The sequence below is a fragment of the Triticum aestivum genome, chromosome 4B (genome assembly GCF_018294505.1).
Source record: "Triticum aestivum cultivar Chinese Spring chromosome 4B, IWGSC CS RefSeq v2.1, whole genome shotgun sequence".
Taxonomy (NCBI): Eukaryota; Viridiplantae; Streptophyta; class Magnoliopsida; order Poales; family Poaceae; genus Triticum; species Triticum aestivum.
The window spans coordinates 183,504,104-183,525,238 of record NC_057804.1 but is presented as its reverse complement, the minus strand read 5'-3'; the positions used below and the strand labels follow the sequence as shown (position 1 = coordinate 183,525,238).

Genomic DNA, 21,135 nt, shown 5'->3' with positions numbered 1-21,135 from the left:
TCGAATGATTAGATAGAATTTCAAAGTATCATATGAAACATATGAACAACTGGGGATGGATGAATACTCAATAAGTGCGAGGAATTTTCAATAGGGGTATTCATGTGGTAAAGAACTGCAAGGCAGTAAGCTTAAAGGATTTTCGGAACAACGAAGAGCAATTTAGGGCATCTTGTAATAACAAGAGCAACTGAGAATGAAGGTATGAACGACAATTGTAGGTAGTTATCCATAAGGTTATATCAGTGGTAGGGGATTGTAAGTCGATAGGCACAAGGGTCTCGGGAAACCTCAGAGAGTATCTTCGAAATCTTCTGGTGCAGCAAGCGATCATCTGGAGTGAGGGGCTCTCCGGGAGAAAGTATTTTCGAGAACCTAAAGTTAGTCTTTTTAGCAAAATCATTTAACCCGAATAGAAGAGAGATCAGAGTCCCAGAGTATAGACGAGGAGTAAAAGATTCTAATACCACCTAATGGCGACGTGGGTCCGTAAGACACACAACCATGTTAGTAAAAGTTTTGCAATGACTAGACTCAACTTCGGCCAAGGAGTTTGGAAGGGGGATTCCTACAGGCAGTCGGCTCTGATACCAACTTGTGACGCCCCCGATTCAATCGTACACTAATCATGCACGCAAACGTGTACGATCAAGATCAGGGACTCACGGGAAGATATCACAACACAACTCTAAAACATAAATAAGTCATACAAGCATCATAATACAAGCCAGGGGCCTCGAGGGCTCGAATACAAGTGCTCGATCATAGACGAGTCAGCGGAAGCAACAATATCTGAGTACAAACATAAGTAAACAAGTTGCCATAAGATGGCTAGCACAAACTGGGTTACAGATCGAAAGAGGCGCAGGCCTCCTGCCTGGGATCCTCCTAAACTACTCCTGGTCGTCGTCAGCGGCCTGCACGTAGTAGTAGGCACCTCCGGTGTAGTAGGAGTCATCGCCGACACTGGCGTCTGGCTCCTGGGCTCCAGCATCTGGTTGCGACAACCAGGTAGAAAGGAAAGGGGGAAAAGGAGGAGAAAATCAACCGTGAGTACTCATCCAAAGTACTCGCAAGCAAGGATCTACACTACAAATGTATGGGTATATGTGTAAAGAGGCAATATCGGTGGACTGAACTGCAGAATTCCAGAATAAGAGGGGGATAGCTAGTCCTATCGAAGAGTACGCTTCTGGCAGCCTCCATCTTGCAGCATGTAGAAGAGAGTAGATTGAAGTCCTCCAAGTAGCATCACATAGCATAATCCTACCCGGCGATCCTCCCCTCGTCGCCATGTGGAAAAGCGATCACCGGGTTGTCTGTGGAACTTGTCTGGGTGTGTTTTATTAAGTATCCGGTTCTAGTTGTCATAAGGTCAAGGTACAACTCCGGGTCGTCCTTTTACCGAGGGACACGGCTATTCGAATAGATAAACTTCCCTGCAGGGGTGCACCACATAACCCAACACGCTCGATCCCATTTGGCCGGACACACTTTCCTGGGTCATGCCCGGCCTCGGAAGATCAACACGTCGCAGCCGAGAGGTCAGCACGCCGGTTTAATCCTATGCGCGCAGGGGTCTGGGCTCATCGCCCATTGCACACCTGCACGTTGCGTACGCGGCCGGTGAGCAGACCTAGCAACCTCCATTACAAAGGAAGTTGCGTTAACACAGTCCAACCCGGCGTGCGCCGCTCAGTCGCTGACGTCACGAAGGCTTCGGCTGGTACCACAACGTCGAGTGCCCATATCTTTCCCGCGTAGTTGGTTAGTGCGTATAGGCTAGTGGCCAGACTCAGATCAAATACCAAGATCTCGTTAAGCGTGTTATTATGAAGTAACCACGGACGCCGACCAGGGCCAGGCCCACCTCTCGCCTAGGTGGTCTCAACCTGCCCTGTCACTCCGCCACAAAGTAACAGTCGGGGGGCGTCGAGAACCCAGGCCCACCTCTACCGGTATGGATCCACCTGTCCTTCCAGCCCCCACATCATTATCACTTGCGGGTACTCAACGAGCTGACCCAACTTTAGTCACCATCTGTATAGTATGTATATATGTATAGTATATACCCGTGATCACCTCCCAAGTGATCACGACCCGATAGTATAGCAAGGCAGACTGACAAGAATGTAGGGCCAATGATGATAAACTAGCATCCTATACTAAGCATTTAGGATTGCGCGTAAGGTATCAACGACTATAGCAACAATGACAGGCTATGCAACAGAATAGGAGTAACCGAACAGTAACATGCTACACTACTCTAATGCAAGCAGTATAGAGAAGAATAGGCGATATCTGATGATCAAGGGGGGGGGCTTGCCTAGTTGCACTGGCAAGAAGAAGGGGTCATCAACTCCGTAGTCGAACTGGGGGTCGTCGACAGTCTCGGGGTCTACCGAAAAGAAGTAACGGAGGGGGAACACAACAAATAACAGAGCAATCAAAGCATCACAAAGCGTAACATGGCAATACGCGGTGCTAGGTGTGCCCTAACGCGGCAGTAGGTGGTACCGGCGGAAGGGCGAAACATCCGGGAAAGTATCCCCGGTGTTTCGCGTTTTCGGACAGATGAACCGGAGGTGAAAGTTGCGTGTTTGCTATGCTAGGGATGTGTGGCGGACGAACGGGCTGCGTATCCGGATTTGTCTCATCGTTCTGAGCAACTTTCATGTACAAAGTATTTTCATCTGAGTTATGGTTTATTTTATATTAATTTTCAAAGTTTTAAATGATTTTTAGAATTAGCAGAGTTAATTTAATCAAAAAGCATTTATGATGTCATCATCACGTCAGCGGTCAATTCTGACTGTTGACTAGTCAAACTGACAGCTAGGTCCCGCTGTCATTGACACAGTTTAAATAATCAGAGTTAATTAGCTTAACTAAAGGACTTGGTTAACTAGATTCAATTAGTTTAGTTAGCAGAATTAATTAACTTAATTAATTAATTAATAATTTATTTATTTATTTTAGATTTGTTTATTTACTTCTAATTCTCTTTTTTTTAAATGTTCCAGGGGCTGGGCCCCACATGTCAATGGCCCTAGGTGAAGGAAATATGCCCTAGAGGCAATAATAAAGTTATTATTTATTTCCTTAAATCATGATAAATGTTTATTATTCATGCTAGAATTGTATTAACCGGAAACATAATACATGTGTGAATATATAAACAAATAGAGTGTCACTAGTATGCCTCTACTTGACTAGCTTGTTAATCAAAGATGGTTATGTTTCCTAACCATAGACAAAAGAGTTGTTATTTGATTAATGGGATCACATCATTAGTTGAATGATGTGATTGACATGACCCATTCCGTTAGCTTAGCACCCGATCGTTTAGTATGTTGCTATTGCTTTCATCATGACTTATACATGTTCCTATGACTATGAGATTATGCAACTCCCGTTTACTGGAGGAACACTTTGTGTGCTACCAAACGTCACAACGTAACTGGGTGATTATAAAGGTGCTCTACAGGCGTCTCCAAAGGTACTTGTTGGGTTGGCGTATTTCGAGATTAGGATTTGTCACTCCGAATGTCGGAGAGGTATCTCTGGGCCCTCTCGGTAATGCACATCACTTAAGCCTTGCAAGCATTGCAACTAATGAGTTAGTTGCGAGATGATGTATTACGAAACGAGTAAAGAGACTTGTCGGTAACGAGATTGAACTAGGTATTGGATACCGACGATCGAATCTCGGGCAAGTAACATACCGATGACAAAGGGAACAACGTATGTTGTTATGCGGTCTGACCGATAAAGATCTTCGTAGAATATGTAGGAACCAATATGGGCATCCAGGTCCCGCTATTGGTTATTGACCGGAGACGTGTCTCGGTCATGTCTACATTATTCTCGAACCGTAGGGTCCGCACGCTTAAAGTTACGATGACAGTTTCTTTATGAGTTTATATATTTTGATGTACCGAAGTTTGTTCGGAGTCCCGGATGTGATCATGGACATGACGAGGAGTCTCGAAATGGTCGATACATAAAGATTGATATATTGGACGACTATATTCGGACACCGGAATTGTTCCGGGTGATTTCGGAGAAAACCGGAGTGCGGGGGGGGGGGGGGTTACCGGAACCCCCGGGAGAGTTAATGGGCCACATGGGCCTTGGTGGGAAGAGAGAGGGGCGGCCAGGGTGGGCCGCGCGCCCCCTCTCCCTCTGGTCCGAATTGGACAAGGAGGGGGGGGGGGCAGCGCCCCCCTTTCCTTCCCCCCTCTCCCCCTTCCTTCCCCCTCCTAGTAGGAGTAGGAAAGGAGGAATCCTACTCCTACTAGGAGGAGGATTCCTCCTCCTTGGCGCGCCCCAAGGGGCCGGCCGGCCTCCCCCCTTGCTCCTTTATATACGGGGGCGGGGGGGCACCCCAAAGACACAAAAGTTAATCTTCGTGATCGTTCCTTAGCCGTGTGCGGTGCCCCCCTCCACGATATTACACCCCGGTCATATTGTAGCGGTGCTTAGGCGAAGCCCTGCGATGGTTGAACATCAAGATCGTCACCACGCCGTCGTGCTGACGGAACTCCTCCCCGAAGCTTTGCTGGATCGGAGCTCGGGGTGCGTGATCGAGCTGTACGTGTGTCAAGAACTCGAAGGTGCCGGAGTAATGGTGCTTGGATCGGCTGGACCGGGAAGACGTATGACTACTTCCTCTACGTTGCGTCAACGCTTCCGCTTCGGTCTACGAGGGTACGTAGACAACACTCTCCCCTCTCGTTGCTATGCATCACCATGATCTTGCGTGTGCGTAGGAAATTTTTTGAAATTACTACGTTCCCCAACACTAGGGGCCTTAACGGGCACCCGGCCGTACGGTTACAGGCACGGGCGTAACGTGCGCCCGCTTGGAAGCCCGAGGCCACCAAGGGGGCCGCCGGCTACGGTGATAACCGGAGCAGCGCGGCAAGGGGGCGTCAGAGCAGGGCGGTTGGGCGAGGCAGAGGGTGCCGGAGTGGCGCCGGGCAGGGGACGCAGGCTGCGTCGGCAGCGGCTGGCGAGCAGCGGCGCACAGCATGCGGCTATGGTCGAAGGTAGAGGCCGCGACGGAGTGTGAGCTTGGGAGCGGCACAGCGACGTGCAACAGAGAGGGGGAGAAGAGGAGAGGGAGGCCGTGGCCTCACCGATGTTGCAGAGACGAGGGTCGGCGAGGCTCGGTGGAGCCTTTGGGGAGGAGGACGGGGACGACGGCGACGTAGAGGAGGAGATCCGGCGAGGGAGAGGTCCGGGGGCGACGAGGGAGAGCGGCGGGCGTCGCTGTTCGTGCAGCGTCGAGGTCCTGCCCCGAACCAGTTCTGGATCGGGGAGGGGGACGAGGACGGGGCGACGACGATCCGACAACCGCGTCGGCTGGGAGGTGAGGCGACACTGGCGGGAGGTAGGAGGCGACAAGGTCCGGGTGGTGGTGGTGCTCCGGCGACAGTGGTGTGGACGGGATGACGATGACGTCATGGCGTCGGCGGGGTCGTGCCCGATTCAGAACGAGCGGAGAAGAAGACCAACGGCGCGGTGGTTGCCTCGCCGACGAACGGCAGCTGCGTCCCGCCTGAGGAGCACCGGAGAGCCGCGGGGAAGCACTGGAGAGGAGAGGTTGCGAGGGGGGTTCGGGCACGAGGGCCCTCGCCGCTGAGTGTGTGGCGGCGCGAGGAAGATGGGGAGGGAATCGAGCGAGAAAGAGTGGGGGAACGAGGGGAATGGGGGTGATAGCGGTTTAGGGTTTGGTCGCGTGAGGGGATAAGGGGGACCGGGGTGGGCCGGCCTGGCGGTCCGTCGGCCTGCTGGGCCGAGGCCCAGATGGGAGGGGGGTCCTTTTCCTTTTTTTTGTTTGTTTGTTTTTCTCTTTTGTATTTTCTTTCTTTTATTTATTTTCTCTTCTGTTTTAATTCAATTTAAAATATTTATGCATTTTATAAAACTGTGTCTTCTACACCATAATTATCTATGTAATATTCAGTACAAACCGAACATTTTTATTTTAATGTTTGAAAACTTTTATTATTGACATCATTTGAATTTGAATTTTAAAACGGTTTTGAATCATCGCAAGGTTAACAACAATAACCGTGGTGACGTGGCACCATTAGCCTGGGATTACTGTAACTTAATTATCCGAGCGTCACAGGTACATGCTCCAACTTTCTCCTACTTACCGTCGTGAGGTCACTAAGCAATTAGTAATAGGAAAAGCTCTCTTCAAAAACACATGGCGCACAGTGATTTTTTAAAGTTATCCCATGGAGGCCTATGTATGCACCGACCAAGTTAATGTTTTCATATTGTTTTAATCTCTTCAGAAACACATGAAGCACTGCAATCAAAATTGAATTGATCATAGTAGAAGATTATTTAGTGCAGATTTTCAACTATTGTTGCAACTCAATTGTCATAAACAATTTTCTATATGGTCTCGCTGGAAATCCAATAAGAAAATTTTGCACTTCCACTTTTCAAAGAATGTACACATATGGATTGAATTCATTCCTCTTTTTGCATGTCTCGGGCTCTCGGCGTAATTGTCATTGCAACGGGGTATATCATTTTTGGCAGATCTCAGTTCAAATCCATGTGCCGACGAAAGCTTTGGTAAAATATAATAAGAGGTAGTAATTAAATCTTCTCAATGTATCTACAATTTTTTAAGACATAATATAATAGACTGAGCATTTAGGTTACATGTACTCAAATTCCCTTTAGTTTATTTGTATAGGTGATAAGCTTCTTATTTTATCACTACCTTCCTTTGATTTTCTCTCTATATATTATCATGTAAAATATTTCTATTTATGTCAGACTTTCAAACTATTATATTTTCTGTTATCCCTATTGTTTTATTATTTGTGTGCATATTTTCTTTCCAATTTGCATTTTTGGTGATAATCTATATCTCTTATATAGTGTGATGAATGATATATATTATTAATCCAAATATTGATGTTTATACAACCAAATCTCATTGAAATATATTGCAATGGGTCCCGCCGCAAGGCACGGGGTATCATCTAGTTTGGTTAATGATAAAGAGGGAATATAAATTTGATTTCAGAAGTAAGTCAAGACTATGGATCTTCATTAAGTAGGGACAATAGTTGGGTTGTTACATATCCAAGCAAGCCAGAGCGGCCTATGTAGTTCTACTAAATCATAATGTTCAGTAGTTTCACTCGGTCATCTCATAGTTTCACTCGTATCTCGTTGCCTAACTCCTCATGTGCCATGTCATATGAATCTGGTCGAAGTGGGTAGACAGCGAGTGACAATACTCCCTTTTTAGCCTTGAATGCAAAAAGACAAAATCAGCCAATGAAACACAATTGGCTCACTTAACAGAACAATAGACAATAAGGGATATGTTTCAATATATTTCAGCATGGAAACTAGGCAAAAGTTTACTTAATGTGCATGCCAAAGAAAAAGTATTATGTATGCTACCTGACGTGCAACAAAGTAGACTCACCAGGAAAGGAATGTAGTAGGGCTCTATGGACCAACATAATTTTTGTTGCTTCATTCGTCCTCTGACCAATTTTTTAAATAGAAAAAAATGCCAGTGGAAAGCACCTAGCACAAGTTTCTGGTTAAAGCTAAACATCAAACACTAATATAAAGATATTAAACAACCATGTACATAATAAAATGGTTTCCTGAAAGAAACAACACGGTGAAAATGTCTATAGTCTACCCTCCTCCATTTGTTGCCTATTCCAGTAAGTAGAAGGCCTGAGGCATGAATAATGAATCTATGTAACTGAAAAGACAGAGCATTCACATGACAGTGCCATGGATCAAGAGGCCATCTAAGAATATAAAAGAAGGAAGCTATACAATAAGTGCGACGAAAACCAGGCAAACTGATACTTCCATCACACATTATATTAATAAATAGGACTATTAAGAAGGTGTGCGCAAAGCCATCACGGGCGTGCAAAGCCATCATGGGCCAGGTAATCAATAAGGGAGCACTAATCTTCTCTTCCCTCCGTCCCAAAATAAGTGTCTCAACTTTGTACTAACTACTAAGCCTAAGACACTTATTTTGGAACGGAGGGAGTATTTACCTTCAGCTGGTACTTAACTACATTTTCTCTTCAAACCCAAGATAGTGGTAAGCCTGGTAGTGGTGTGCTACAAATTCTCATTCCCCCGGTAGCTTTCGTGCTGCAGAACACCAGTAAAGCAAATCAATGAATCCTCCCTGACGAACGATCCATGTAACGAAGGATTAAAAGAACAAAGCAGTGCCAGCCAAGCTCTCCTATTTTCTCTTTCTTATGGTTTATGGAACACATAGTCTGAATGCACTAACAAAATAATAAGAAGGGAACCATGGTCTGAATGCCATAGAATTAAAATTTTGCACCACACCCTCTACGTACAGGAGTCTAGACGGTAAACAATCAGAAAAGTTCCATGGTAGTTTCAATTTTGTTTCCCGCAGTTTCTATGTAGGCTACAGCTTTGGCACTAAATATGGTACTGTCAGCCAAAGAGATGCACAGGATAGTAGAAACTCTTGCCCAGTTTACAGCTAATCATGCCCAACGATGGAGCATAGTGAGTGCTAACAGGATCACAAGAATGAACATCACATTTCTGTATGCACCTATCTTAAAGTAACCTATTTAAGTAAGACTGAAGCCCGCAAGTGAAGGTGTTATTACAGTGACATCTTATGAAGCTTAACCATACAAAAGTTAAGACATAAATACCAAGACAAAAATGTTACCTAAGAATCAAATGAATGGTGTTGACTGGTAGTTGCAAATATTCTCTGTGTTGCCACTCCATCTCTTATGAACCTTGTCCTAAGCAAGTAGTTGTATAATTCCGCAGCATTTATGCAAGTCTGGCTAAACATGAGATACAATTTATTGCACTCACCTCGATGGCATATTTCCTTTTCTCTCTTTCTTTCCCTTAGCTTCTACCTTGAAGCTATGTATCAATCAGCCTTAGTTTTGGGTTTGGAGTTCAAATCCTTTTTGTAATCTCTAGTCTACCTGAGTTGTACCTAGTCTGGTCATGATAAAATTATAAGATATGATTAATAAGAGGAAGTGAGGAACATAACAAAAAAAATTCAGAGAACCTAGAATCAGTAGACAAAATATAAAGATATAGTAACAGCTTACTAAATCAGTCATGCAATATAAATCGGAAGCATACACAGTAGACAAAAACTAAACTAAAATCAGAATTACACTGAGCTAATTCAGGTCCAATTTTCCTCCAATGCTTCGAGTCTCAAGACAAGTATAGAAACAACAAGCATCCTAGTTGTTCCGATCATTCACAAGCTCATTACAATAGGAGGTATGAATGAAAACCAGCAACATATGAAGTGCCAAATCAACCTTACGACAAAAGCTTGATAATTTAAAGAAAGCATGCTCATAGTGTAGGTTAGGATTATGCTCCTGATTTAGATTAGTATGAAAGCAGCGCCACTTGTGAATTTCAGCTATTCTAGCCTAAAACTATAACAACAACAGGTTTATTGCGAAATGTGAATAGAAACATAGATCTTGGCATGCATGGTAATGTTAACATCAAGTTAGTAGTTTAACTTGCAACTACACATGAGGCTTATCATAGAAGTGTCTATAAGAAAAAAATTAGTATACCTAGTAAATAACTGCAACCGACAACAATTTCCTTTCCAAGGAAATAGATCAACGACATGGTGGGTTACTATTAATTATTCAATTCATGCTTTTCTGCTTCTGAGTAGATCTACTTGCATGTTTTTTGTATTAAAATAAAATCACACTAATTAGCTACCGACCATTACTAATATGTCCCATAGAGATCATTATGTATTGTTGGCTAAATCTTGTTTTAAATACAACCAAGATGAACAGAAATAAACTTCAACCTACTTTTGGTGGTAACCCTCTTCTCTAATTGACCATTCCTTGAGATGGTGATCCACTCGACATATCACAAGTGGATCTGCAACCACATAAGCCAAGCATCGGCATCAAAATAAAATCAGACTGGTTAGTTATTGATCATTACAAATATCTCACATAGAGATCAGTATGTATTGTTAGCTAAATCTTTTAAATATAACCAAGATGAACGTAAGTAAACCTTAACTTACTTTTGGTGGAAACCCTTCTTCTCTGATTGACCATTCCTTGAGATGGTGATCCACTCAACATATCGCAAAGTCAATCTGCAACCACATAAGCCAAGCATCAGCATCAAAATAACAGGAGGAATGAAATGAAATTTTGATATTTCAAACAAAGAGCAGCCGATACTACAGATCCTTCTCTGTCAACCTTCCAATGCATGCATATTTGTATAACACCATCAACACCATTTATACTTTCTGCAATCCATTAGTGCCGCAACACTTGTGCTGCTCGCCCAGACCCAACTAAATACATAACACATGTATCTATTTGAACTATCACTGCTGACGACAAACATAAACTCCATCCGAACCAGCAGAAAGGTAATCCTTGATTCTTCTGCGACATGAAGAAGAAGAAAATCCCATACCTGTTAACAAACAACCACCACCAGCGCCTTACAGGACAACTCATGCTGGGATCGGCACCTGCAGAACAATAGACATCAAAGAAGCAACACCGCGTTAATCAAACGAATAGGAAGCTAAGAAAAACGAAAGAGAGGCAGTAAGGGAAGGGGTGCAGCAGCAACACGAGATCGCCGGGGAGAGGCACATATTGCTATCCTGAAACCGGGTCGTGTTTTCTGGTGGCTGCTGATTCAAACCTTGCATAGCCTCTCCATGACTATGACCATTCATGAACAATGATGGCAGTGGAGCTGTGACATATGTTGAATGTACCTTGCTGCCTCCGGATGCGGATGTGGATGTGGGTGGGGCCGGGTTTGGATGCAGGGCCACCCTCGTTTCAGCAGGACTCTCCTGCGGCTTCATTGGGACAGGGGCATGAGCAGCTGCTGAGGCGGCGGTAGAGCAGCAAATACCAATCTAGCTGCACCGTAGGAGCAGCTGGAGGTGGGGGAGGCAGCAGTCAGGGAGCCGCTGCCGCCGCCTCCTTCTCCTCCAGAAGGCATGGCAGGGGTTGGTGGAGGAGGCCCGTCATCGTAGCACTGCGTGGATGACAGGCAGACACTTCTAAATCTCCATCTTACAATGATTAAATATAACAATTACATTGATATGTCAATTTTGAAAAAAATCAAAACACAAAAACCACTCAAAACGTGTTTTAGCCAAGTTAACATGAACTCGCCAGGTTCTGGTCACTCTAATGTTCTAGTATAACACTTACATATGTAATTCATAACAAAAAAATACAGATCTTCCTCCTACATTAAAATAAAACTCTTGCATAATAGAACAATCTGGATGGAACTCACAAATCCAATTATTAAGCCTGTAACATTAGTAGGCCTATCCGTTCAATATTGATCAATTCCCCATCATCATTTTGCCAAAAGAAACAATAACATCACTCTACAACTTGCATGGATTTACATCGAACACTCTGTAGGCACATACAAAAACGAATCTACACAATCAAATTAAATTGAAGACGACTGAGGTTAGGCTAATCAGGAGGAAGAGAGAAGTGTGAGTACTATACCTACAAGAAAGGGATGCAGAAACAGGTGGGCGTGGAGGTGGAAAGGTTGGGTGTGCAAAGCCAGCCGACCGATGCACATAAAGAAATGAACAGGAATGGAGGTTGCAGGGCTTCTCCTTCCTCTTCTCCCGCCATGAGGCTGGAAGGGCGTGCACACAGAAGAGAGTGGCAGCTCGGCGCGAAAATGGGCATGGCGCGGTGCGGCTGGCCGGGAGGAGGTGGCCGCCGCCGCCATCCGGTGGTGCCAGCCGCTGGGGGTTGGCCTGCCGCTTCTCCCGTTGAAGCCATCAGTGTTCCCTCTATCGAGCGGCCCCGACGCGGAGGAGGAGAGAGGCGGCGCGTGAGGGCCGGCGGCGAGCCGTGCTCCTCCTGCTGAGCAGCGAGAGGGCGAGGAGGAGGGGAAGGCGCGACGGCGCGATGGTGAGTGGGCATGGTGGCGGCGCCAGGGGACGGGAGGCGGCGGCGGCGGCGGGCGGTGTGGAGAATGGGCTAGGGTCAGGGGAATGAGGAGCGGGGGGAAGTAAGGAGATGAGGAGAGGACGACGCTGTCGCGCCCTATCAACCCCCTCTCCTGCGATGCGAAAAGACGAGAATACCCTCGGTGGGGCACGGAATTTACAGGCGGTGGCATGGCGACTCCGAGCGGACGGCCAGGATCGATGTGGGCTCGATCAGACGGTTAGAATTGGTCCACCCGAAGATCCGACGGTCAGGACGCGCTCAGGAAGATGATCGGACGGCTGCGAGGGCACATGGCCTGAGATTGCTTCATTTTGGTTCAGACTCTAAGAGCATCTCTAGTGGAACGTGTAAATTTGGACGTGTATATCTCCATATACACGTCCATATACACCTTGCTAAATTATACATCTCCCGATTTTTCAGTGGAACGTGTAAATTAGGACGTGTATATTCCAACGGCTATATTTTCAAACGGCTATATTTCCAACGGCTATATTTCCAACGGCCATATTTCCGATCTATATAAACCACCCCTACCACCTCTCTTCCAGCACACTTCTACCTGTGACTTTTCTTCTCACCTAGATTTCTCTATCGTTTGTCACGCAACACAATGAACACATCCACTTGGGACATGAGTTCTTCGTCATCTTCATCTGGCGACGATGAACTCATACTTGCAGCATTCGCCGAGCGGGAGGAGGAAGAGAGGAAGAACGGTCGACGCCATGGCGGTTCCAAGCATGGACGTCAGTCAATCGATCGAGGAAGAGATGCCGGATTTCTTCTTCTGTGGGACGACTATTTCAAAGAAGTTCCTCGCTTTCCTGAACATTTGTTTCGACGAAGGTTCGTAATTAGTACACTTCTCTGCTTTGGTCCTTTTTTCATTTCCCTGTCTCATTTAATTTTTATGCACAGATTTAGGATGTCGCGTACTTTGTTCAACCGCATAGCTGATGGTATACTTGAGCATGACTATGATGATTATTTTACGCAAAAAAGAAGTGCTTCTGGAGCTCTTGGGTTACATCCTTTGCAAAAGATGACCGCGGCGATGCGGATACTAACATATGGAATAGCAGCCGATTATGTTGATGAGTACATCCGGTCCGCTGAGTCTACTAATTTAGAGTCTTGCAAGAAATTTGTGATCAAAATTTGTGAAGTTTTTGGGGAAAAGTACCTGAGATCTCCAAATGAAGAAGACATTGCTAGGTTACTTGCAATAGGGGAGGAAAGAGGATTTCCCGGTATGTTAGGGAGCATAGATTGCATGCACTGGGGGTGGAAAAATTGCCCCCAAAAATGGCATGGCATGTTTAAAGGCCATGTGAGCGAGCCCACTATGATCTTGGAAGCAGTTGCTTCACAAGATCTTTGGATTTGGCATGCTTATTTTGGTTTACCAGGGTCTCTGAATGATATAAATGTTCTTCAACGTTCTCCTGTTTTTACAAAGCTAGCCGAAGGCCAAACTCCTCCAGTGAATTATAGCATCAATGGCCATCAGTACACAATGGGGTATTACCTTGCAGATGGTATCTATCCACGGTGGGCAACATTTGTGAAGAGCATACCAGCTCCAACTAGCAGAAAGCATAAAACTTTTGCCAAGAAGCAAGAGGGGGCTAGGAAAGATGTGGAACGAGCCTTTGGAGTTCTGCAATCCCGTTTTGCCGTTGTTCGTGGACCTGCTAAAGGATGGAAACGTAAAGAAATCACTGATGTCATGAAAGCTTGTGTCATAATGCACAATATGATAGTTGAAGAGGTGCGGCAAACTGGTCGGCAAAGCTGCACTTTTGAGGCAATGGGAGAAAGAGTCACAGTCTCTCGTACTCATGCGGAAGAACTGAGCTCTTTTATTCAGATGACTAATCGGATTAGAAATTTCGATGAACATGATCAGCTTAAACTTGATCTAATTGACTATGTCTGGCAAAAGTTTGGAAACGAGTGATGTAATCCATGTCTTTGTAATGCAGCTATCAATAAAAATATTTATGCAATGAGTGATGTAATCCATGTCCTCAACTAGCAGAAAGCAATAAATAGTTCTTACAACTACAACATATAGCTCACATTACCCTAGGCCACGAGCAAGGATCTCCTTCTGCTTAGCTTGGTAGAACTGCTTTTGAACATCAGTCATACCACTTGTGTCGATGAGCATGACCCTCTCATCTAATTCAAACTGTCTCCGTGCATCCTCCCTCTCGTTTCGTGCATCCTCATTCTTTTTGAGTGCAATCTCCTCTTTTCGCAATTCCAATTGCTGTGCGTAGCGAGCATTTCTTGCCGCCTCTTTGATCTCATCCTTCTCTAGCTTTGCTGCCCACACAGTTTCTAATGACAGCTTGCAAGCACTGTCATCAGCTTTACCTCTCTTGTCCCTCTTCACACCATCAGGTCTTTTCTCATGTTCAAGAGCATCAGTGTGTATCGAGGTAGCATCAGTACGTACCGAGGATGCATCAGCCGAATCATTGGTGGCTGTGCCTGGACTTGCATCAATGGTCTTCTTTTGTTTCTTAAGAGAAGTTTCAACTTCTCTTGTCTGCCACTTTGGATACTTCGAAAACTCTACATAGCAATGCATCAGTGTGAAAGGCTTCTTTTTTTAAGATCCATTTCCTTGAACAAAATGTGTGCATCGTTTGTCTGCACATATAAATATGTTGTTAAAATAAGCACAACACATATAGAATATTGCACATCACATATAGAATTACAAGAAAGGCGCATACCTTTTCTTGTATAGTCCTTCCACTTTCTTCCCTATTTAAAATCTGCTGAAGGCAACCACAAAATTTAGAGATCTCTCTATTAATCGTTGTGTAACGGCAATTGATTGCATTAGCATTACGCTCCGGCCATGATGATTCCTTGTGTGTGTTGTAGTACTCTGAAATTCTATCCCAATAAGCATCCCGGTTTTGATCTGTCCCAACAATATCCAAACTTGTATTTGCCCATGCTGCTATGAGAACCTTGTCCTCATCACTAGACCAATTTTTGCCTTTGTTGGATTTTCCTTTCTCTGTTATTGCAGAACGATGCTGAGTTGATGGAGTTGCCTGCTCTCCAATTGGACTTTCTAGTTGTGTTTGCGTGTAACCAAAACCAAGGGTGTCCAAGAAGCTTTGGTCAGTATCCATCTGCAAGCAACCAATGCACAGCTATTTTAGACCACAATCTGGCATCAAATTGACAAGCAAAAATTATTTTCTTCTCCTTCCAAATGGCTATGCATCTCCCCTGCATCTCCTCCATCTCCCCTGCATCTCCCCTGCATCTCCATCTCCCCTGCATCTCCTCCACGGCGCCGCACGCCGTGCATCTGCATCTCCTCCATCTCCCGTGCATCTCCCCTGCATCTCCATCTCCCCTCCATCTCCCGTGCATCTCCCCTGCATCCCCATCTCCCCTCCATCTCCATCTCCCCTCCATCTCCATCTCCATCTCCCCTCCATCTCCATCTCCCCTCCATCTCCCGTGCATCTCCCCTGCATCCCCATCTCCCCTCCATCTCCATCTCCCCTCCATCTCCATCTCCATCTCCCCTCCATCTCCATCTCCCCTGCATCTCCCGCTGCCCCCGCCCCCACGCCGCCCCGCCGCCCCTGCATCTCCCCCCCACCGCTCCTCTGCTCCCTCTGCTCCCGCTCGCCCCTGCATCTCCCCCCTCCCCCCCACCGCTCCTCTGCTCCCTCTGCTCCCGCTCGCCCCTCTGCTCCACGCCGCCCCACGCCGCCCCTCTGCTCCCGCTCGCGAGGAAGGGAAAAATGGGTACCTTGGGCAGCGGCTGGAGAGGAGACGCGACGGCGACCGGAGAGGGGCGACGGCGACCTTGGGGAGGCGGCCGGAGAGGAACGGGAGTGGGAGCGGGAGTCTTTTTTTCGGTCCTGGGAGCGGGAGCGCGAGCCCACGAGCGTGGCTCGGTCGTCTTTACTCCCACGCCAGGTACGCTCGTGGTAGCGACGTGTATATGTGCACGACGTGATACACGATCCACTGGGAAGGCTTTTTTGATCTTGATAGTGTAAATTTAGCATCCACCTCCATATACACCATCCACTAGAGATGCTCTAACAATGGGATGCCTAGCTGATTGCATTAGTGCAACTACGAGGTCCGTCAATAATCAACTTGCATGACATACCCTTTATGTTGCATTGCGTCTGAAATAGACTAGGACGACTCACCTTTTTCTAATTTATTTCCTTCATCTTGTTGTACCTTTTTGAGTTGCATGTTTAACCTAATCGTAGGTACTGTCTCTCCCTCTGTTTTCAACTGGTCAGATGTAGACTTTCTACCAATAAGAATTACGTTCAACTTTTTTGCTTCAACTCGTTGCTCTCTCTGTGACTTTGCAACATGTGCATGATCGTGCCTCTGATGATCTTTCAAATATTCTTCAGAATTGTATGTTTCAAAATATGCCCGTCTTTCATGGAGAAACTTAAATTTTTTGAAAGAAAAAGTGCCAGATTTATAAATCTGCAGATCCCTCTTTTTTGTCCATGGTTGGCCCAAAATCAACGAGCATACGTGCATATGATGCGAAAAAACAGTGTATCCACATAAACGGACGCGTACCTGTACTTGATGTTTGATAGTTAAGAATTTGCCCTACCATGAGAGCCTGTATGGGTTAGGATGACCTACCAAGGACAACTTCAAAGCATCAACCATGGTTTGACTCGGCAAATTTATCTTTGAAGCACGATCCATCATTGTAGCACAAGTAATTCTTCCCACTTGCAACCGCGTGTATAGAACCAAGAAAGGGCACGTGATGGTTCCTGCTCACTTCGTGACATCTCACCTTCGAAGTAGTACTCCGTCCTCATCACAATTTGAGAATCTATACCAACAAATTACAGGAAGGAAATTGCACCGTAATAAATCCAGTAATCTGATACCACTTGATGTAGGCACGACCTCGAACGCGCCATTGATCCGACCCGATCTTTTATGATACAACGAACTCCTACAAGATCCACGATAAAATCTCCCAATTACGCGATCAGTACGCGTAATCTGAAAATGGGGTGACGACGACCAACGGATAATCCCTCGACACACGAGGAACCTCCCATCGTAATAGACGTAACCAACGCGCAACCCATCGGTGACGACGGACCTTGAGCCAATAGCTAGAAAATTCTCAGTGTGCGTACTAGAATCCTCTTGCCAAAGTAAAATCTTCAATTAGAAAATTTCACAAAGATAAACAAAATGAACTCTCAAAGGGCCGCTTCATACTAGATGTATAAATCTCAAAATTCAACCAGCCCGAGATACAAGACGAACGCACGTCTTATATAGGCTGACTCCGAACCGTAACACGTCAAATACTCTAAAATCTAACTGACTCGAACCAAAACTTGTGTACGATCCTGTCCTTTTACATCTCAGAGAGAAACAATTATTCAACTGCCTAACTAAGCGTGTATGTGGACATCTCTTCTAATACTCCTACTCTTTAACTAGGATAGGAAACTAATTAATCTCTCCTAAATATCTCCGGCCACGTTGATTGCATCTGCCTAATTTAAAAGAAAAGAAATACTTTCCTCTACGAACTTTGGACTACTATATTTCACCGAACGGAAGAAACACCAATATTGATCTCGGAGGAGTCCTGAAGTTCGGCTTCACGTCATCCTTCTCCCGTTCAATCGGTGGCACATCGAAGCTAAAAGAGCCCACTTGTAACATAGACTGGTGAGTATCTCTTACACTTATGGCCACATCAAACCTCCTCCCTAGGGGCGTGCGAGTAGTACTTTGCTTCAAGGGCTAATAAAACTTTCACAATAAGTATATGAGTTCTTTATGACTAATGTGAGTTCATGGACTATACGCACCCCGACCTTTCCGCATCTTGCTAGTCTCTTCGGTACCATGTATTGCCCCTTCTCATCCCGAGAGTTGGTGCAAACTTCACCAGTGCATCCAAACCCATGATATGATACACTCTATCACACATAAGCCTCCTTATATCTTTCTCAAAACAACCACCATACCGACCTATCATGACATATATTGCCATGCAAGCTCCACTGATCCGTCTTATGACATGTGTGTTCATCATTATATTGTTTTGCATGATCATATAGAGCTGACATGATATTCATGAAAAAGCCACCGTTCATCATTGTAATACATGTTACACTACATCATTGCACATCCTGGTACACTGCCATATAGAGTCATGTTGTTTCAGTTTATCAAGTTGGAAGTAAATAAAAGTGTGATGATCATCATTATTAAAGCATTGTTCCGGTGAGGTAAAGAATGGTGGAAACTAATATCAGGCCAAAAGAGCCCAACAAAAAATGAGTCCTCCAAAGAATGAGAATGAAGTTCCGGACTTTAAATAAAAATAGAGGCCAAAAGAGCCCAACAAAAATGAGAGAAAAAAAGAGAATGCACAGTGCTACTATCCTTTTACCACACTTGTGCTTCAAAGTAGCATCATGTTCTTCATATAGAGAGTCTCGTGAGTTGTCACTTTCATATACTAGTGAGAATTTTTCATTATAGAACTTGGCTTGTATATTTTGATGATGAGCTTCGTCAAATGACCGAGGTCTTCATGAGCAAGCAAGTTGGATGCACACCCCCTTAATTTTTATTGACCTTTCATACACTTATAGCTCTAGTGCATCTGTTGCATGGCAATCCCTGCTCCTCGCATTGATAATGATTGAAAGGCCTCTCCATTGCCTATCGATCCGCCGAGTTGATGCGATACTTTCTTCCTTTTTGACTTCCCTTATATATGTCAACCACCGTATTCTATTCCACCCATAATGCTATGTCCATGACTCACGATTATGTATTGAGTGGAGTTGAAAATGCCGAAGCATGTGAAAAAGTATGATCCAATTGCCTGGTTTGACACCAGGGTGCTCATGATTTATCTTAATGCGGCGAAGGCGGAGTCATGCCATGCTTACAAATTCAGTGAGTAGGGATAACATTCATTGAGCATCGTATATTTTGAAAAATGTAATGATTATGTTCTTATATTCATGGACATTATTATGTTGATATCAATTACTTCATAATTTCTCAATATTTATACCGTAAAAAGATTAGAAGATAGACATGTTAGGTAGCATTTAGCATCAAATTTGTCTATTTTTATCATTTATCCATTCGAGGACGAGCGGGAATTAAGCTTGGGGATGCTGATACATCTCCAACGTATCTATAATTTTTTATTGTTTCATGTTATTATATTATCAATCTTAGCTAATTTATATGCAATTTTATATCATTTTTGGGTACTAACCTATTAACTCAGTGCCTAGTGCCAATTGTTTTTTGCTTGTTTTCTGTTCTACAGAAAATCTGTACCAAATGGAGTTCAAATGCTAAGAAACTTTTTGATGCCTCTTTTCTGGACATAAGAGACCTAGGAAGCTTCAGGGATGGACCAGAAGACCTATAAGGAGACGGAAAAGCAACAAGGTGCGCCCTGGGGGGTAGGCTCGCCCTGATACCTTGTGGGCCCGCGTGGCTCCGTTTGACCTAATTCCAACGCTATAAATTCTCAAATATTCCAAAAACCCAAAGAGCCACTCGAAACAATTTTTTCGTCGCCGCAAGCTTATGATCTTTCGTGATCCCATCTGAAGGCCTTTTTGGTACTCTGTCGGAGGGGAAATCAATCATAGAGGGCTTCTACATCAACCTTGTTGCTCCTCTGATGATGTGTGAGTAGTTCACCACAGACATGTGGGTCCATAGTGAGTAGCTAAATGGCTTATTCTCTCTCTTTAGTCTTCAATACAATGTTCTCCTTGGAGTTCTATCTGATATAATCTTCTTTAACGGTGTGTTTGTTGGGATCCAATGAATTGTGGGTTTATGATTAGATTATTCATTGAAAGTAATAGAGTCTTTAATGAACTTTATTATGCATGATTATTATAGCTTTGTATTTCTCCCCGATCTATCTGTTTGGTTTGACCAACTCGATTGATTTATCTTCAGGGGGAGAGGTGCTTTATAGTGGGTTCAATCTTGCGGTGTACTCACCCAGTGACAGCAGGGGTAGCGAGGCATGTATCATATTGTTGCTACTAAGGAGAAAATGATGGGGTTTATTATTGCTTGGTTTTATTCTATCTACATTATGTCATCATACTTCATGCATTACTCTGTTTGTTATTAACATACTACGTAGAAAGGCAAGCATAGAAGCGCTCTCGAGGTGAGTAATAGTATTAGATGCAGGCAGGAGTCGGTCTGCTTGTCATAGAAGTAATGCCTACATACATGATCATTGCCATGAATAACATCATAACTATGCGCTTTTCTATCAATTGCCCAATAGTAATTTGTCTACCATCGTATGCTATTATTATGAGAGAGAAGCCTCTAATGAAAACTATGTCCCCCGGTTCTACTTTAATCAGATTACAAAAACTTAAATTACCTTTCTGTTGGAAATATGCCCTAGAGGCAATAATAAAATGGTTATTATTATATTTCCTTGTTCATGATAATTGTCTATTGTTCATGCTATAATTGTATTGACTGGAAACCGTAATACATGTGTGAATACATAGACCACAACAAGTCCCTAGTGAGCCTCTAGTTGACTAGCTCGTTGATCAACAGATGGGCATGGTCTCCTGACTATGGACATTCAGTGTCATTGATAACGGGATCACATCATTGGGAGAATATTGGATGGACAAGACCCAATCCTAAGCATAGCACAAGATCGTGTAGTTCGTTTGCTAAAGCTTTTCTAATGTCAAGTATCATTTCCTTAGACCATGAGATCGTGCAACTCCCGAATACCGTGGGAATGCTTTGGGTGTACCAAATGTCACAACGTAACTGGGTGGCTATAAAGGTGCACTACAGGTATCTCCGAAAGTGTCTGTTGGGTTGGCATGAATCGAGACTGGTATTTGTCACTCCGTATGATGGAGAGGTATCTTTGGGCCCACTCGGTAATGCATCATCATAATGAGCTCAATGTGACTAAGTAGTTGGTCACGAGATCATGCATTACAGAACAAGTAAAGTGACTTGC

General features: G+C 44.5%; 1 long non-coding RNA gene and 1 pseudogene across 2 annotated transcripts; both read right to left on the bottom strand.

The window, feature by feature from the left end:
* Positions 1 to 7,025: 7,025 nt before the first annotated feature.
* Positions 7,026 to 12,138, bottom strand: LOC123091709 (uncharacterized). 2 transcript variants are annotated; one of them, XR_006443427.1, is made up of 10 exons: positions 11,604 to 12,138; positions 10,838 to 11,106; positions 10,525 to 10,582; positions 10,118 to 10,192; positions 9,894 to 9,966; positions 8,896 to 9,030; positions 8,741 to 8,819; positions 8,073 to 8,172; positions 7,472 to 7,575; positions 7,026 to 7,289 (listed from the first exon to the last, which is right to left on the bottom strand). It is a non-coding gene; the product is annotated as an uncharacterized lncRNA (long non-coding RNA). The 2 variants fall into 2 exon arrangements; XR_006443426.1 differs by having other exon boundaries at positions 7,064 to 7,289; positions 7,472 to 8,172; positions 11,604 to 12,137.
* Positions 12,139 to 14,151: 2,013 nt separating this feature from the next.
* Positions 14,152 to 15,603, bottom strand: LOC123090052 (glutathione S-transferase T3-like; annotated as a pseudogene).
* Between the last annotated feature and the right edge of the window lie 5,532 nt (positions 15,604 to 21,135).